General features: G+C 29.7%; 1 long non-coding RNA gene across 1 annotated transcript; it reads right to left on the reverse strand.

Annotated features, from left to right (window-relative positions):
* Positions 1-286: 286 nt before the first annotated feature.
* On the reverse strand, positions 287-2873 carry LOC143074891 (uncharacterized). The gene is made up of 3 exons (XR_012978149.1): positions 2750-2873; positions 1547-1660; positions 287-439 (listed from the first exon to the last, which is right to left on the reverse strand). It is a non-coding gene; the product is annotated as an uncharacterized LOC143074891 (long non-coding RNA).
* Between the last annotated feature and the right edge of the window lie 207 nt (positions 2874-3080).

The following is a 3080-nucleotide window of genomic DNA, read 5'->3' on the forward strand; positions in this document are numbered from 1 at the left end:
ATTTCGTTGCACCTCTTTTAGACGATGATCTTAACTACAATAACATGTTTTCTCGAAATATATTTCTTGTTGAAGGTTCTGCCTTTATTTGTATAAAACAAACTGTAAAAAAAACCTTATGCCATAAAGAAATATAACAAGGTTTGCCAAATAAGTATTCTATCAAAGTTTACAATTTTCAAAGCAATATAGGGTAAAAATATCACTAGCAAGGCAATCTCTAAATTCGATTTTTCAGTATTTATAAGTACCGTAACGAAGTCAGAAAGTCCTTCCTCATATCTTTCCTCGGTGTGAAAGAAAGTAAAGTTCAGCATTATTTTAAAACCATCATTAACTAAGATGTTGTAATTACAATCATGGTCATTGCAGTAGTTTGAAGGATAATTCTGTGTTGTGAAAGTTCCAGATGGTTCGTTGAATATTCCACCACATGTAACTGTCAAAGTAAATAATACAGATGTGTGTTTCACAGGTAAATTTCACTCACATCAATTTCACGTGAATTTAAATTCGTGTGAATCTACTGTGAAATTTACATCAATTTCACCTCAAACGAGCTTATACGTGAAATTCACGTGAAATCTCTTTTTGAGAGTTTCACAATCTCATGTGAAACTCGCGTGAAATTCACATTTCAAATAATATCGTAATTTTCAAATTGAATTAAAATCATGACCAATATCATTTTTTTTTTCTGTAAATTTCACGTGAAATTCATGTGAAAAAACCACATGAGATTCGTGTGAATCTCAATTCACGTAAAATTCACATGAAAATTTTCAAGTGAGTTTGATGTATAAGCTCGTTTGAGGTGAATCTCACGTGAAATTTTTCATGTTAATTTCACGTGAGATTCATGTGAAATTCATTTGAGCAAATTTTGCCTGTGTAGTAGAAGGCTAGTTTCATTGGACTATTTTTTTTTCAAATTAGTGAAGCTTTGAATCAATTTAAGAATCTTTTAGTATTCTTTATGAATTTCATTTGACATATTTCCCGTTTCAATTTTCTTTTGCAATATCAATAATCAGTATACAACAAAGCAATATGAAGAAGAATGACATGGCAACAATTTTTAATCGATATTCAACGGATTGTTTTTAAGAATAAATTCAGATTCTTACAAAGTGAATTTAAATAGCATTTTATTAAACAAGATTGACATATACAGTGGTAATTTACCTACTACTAATAATCACAAAATTAACTTTGTGTTACGTGTATTTAAAATTTCGAAAGGTTTTTTTATTTTAACTGTTTTTTTTTTTTACTTCGTTGCATCAGTATCCAACCAACAGTTTTTTTTTTATCACCGTTGAAGCAAGTACATTATGAACCGTATCTGTGCAGTTATATTCTTGTGATTAAATACGCCTTTTCCGTATCAATGCCAACATTTGAATACCACCAATTGAACATTTGTAGCACGTTGGACATGTTAATTCGTTGTTCCCACTGTAACACTTTATCTGAGAAAATTGGTATGTTTATTATCATCGAAATGAAATCAATCAACAGTAACATGTGTATTAGGTTTACATACCATTGCATGGTTGATAACATCTATGACTTTTGCGACAACAAGGACCTGTGTCTACTTCATCGTCAACATACGTTTGTTTACACCTACCACCTCCAGCTGTGCATTGTTGTGTATCTAGATATGTAAATGATATATATAATATGTTTCATTATTTCGTAATGTATATTAAAAAAAGTGTTTCGGAAAAACAAAAAAATAGTTCAACTAAAGTATTTTTGCATTTGCACTGAGTCGAAATCCATGCTGGTAAAATGCCGTAAATTTATCATTTGCTCGAAATCTTTTTTTTCTTATTGCGCTATCAAATATATCATTTGTTTAGAATGTAAATTCTTCCATGTAAATTTGACCTGAAGCCAATTTTGATGTTGTTTTTGTCATCTAGCACGTGTGTCACTATAACACAATGTGACTGTTGTAGCCGTATGTTTTACCTGTTTATCTATTACGTCTTTTGCCATTTCCATAGGGGTTAATTTTCCTTTAGGAATTTGAACCATTTGACCTATATTTTCTCATTATTTAATGGTTGACGTTATAGCATTTAATACGTGTAACAATATTTTACAGAAGTAATTTGAGTTTATAAAATTTAAAAAGGATTTATATTAAAAATTAAAACTCTATTACTGACTGTTTAGGATTGTAAAACTCAAGTAAGTCCGACAAGTTATCATCAGTTGTTGAAACAAAAGATAAAACTGAACAAATAAGATATAAAAAAATATTATGTATCTTTAAGTGGTCCTTTATAATGAAAACCAGACTGTAATCAACTCCAAAAGAAAATCATACATTTCTTTTAACATATTTTCCGTTTCCAAAAGAATATCATACATTTCTTTCAACTTATTCACCGTTTTCATTCTCAATTGCAATATTAATAACCAGTATAAAACAAAGCAATATGAAGAATTGTATTTCTGTGTTTAGAAATATTGTCAATGGCATGACACCAAATTTTAATCGATTTTCAACGGATTGTTTTTAAGAATAAATTTAGATTTTTACAAAGTGAACTTATATAGCATTTTATTAGACACTTTTGACATATACAGCGGTGATTTACTTACTACTTATAATCACAAATGTATCTAATGTGTTACGTGTATTTAAAATTTCTATGATTTTTTGTTTTAGCTGGTTTTGTTTTTGTTTTACTTCGTTACATCAGTATCTAACCAACAATTTGTTTTATCTTACCGTTGAAGCAAGTACACAATGAACAATACATGTATGTGTGCTGTTATATTCTTGCGGTTAAGTTACGCCTTTTCCATATTAATGCCAGCTTCTGAATATCACCTATTGAACAATTGCAATACGTTGAACATATTAATTCGTTGTTCTTATTGTTACGCTTTATCTAAGAAAATTAGTTTGTTTTTTTATCAACGAAATGAAATCAATCAACAGTAACATGTGTATGCAGTTTACATACCATCGCATGGTTGACAACATCTATAACTATTGCGACAACATGGACCTGTGTCTACGTCATTGCCAACACACGTTTGTTTACACATACCACCTC

Source organism: Mytilus galloprovincialis, chromosome 5 (assembly GCF_965363235.1).
Source record: "Mytilus galloprovincialis chromosome 5, xbMytGall1.hap1.1, whole genome shotgun sequence".
NCBI classification, from domain to species: domain Eukaryota; kingdom Metazoa; phylum Mollusca; class Bivalvia; order Mytilida; family Mytilidae; genus Mytilus; species Mytilus galloprovincialis.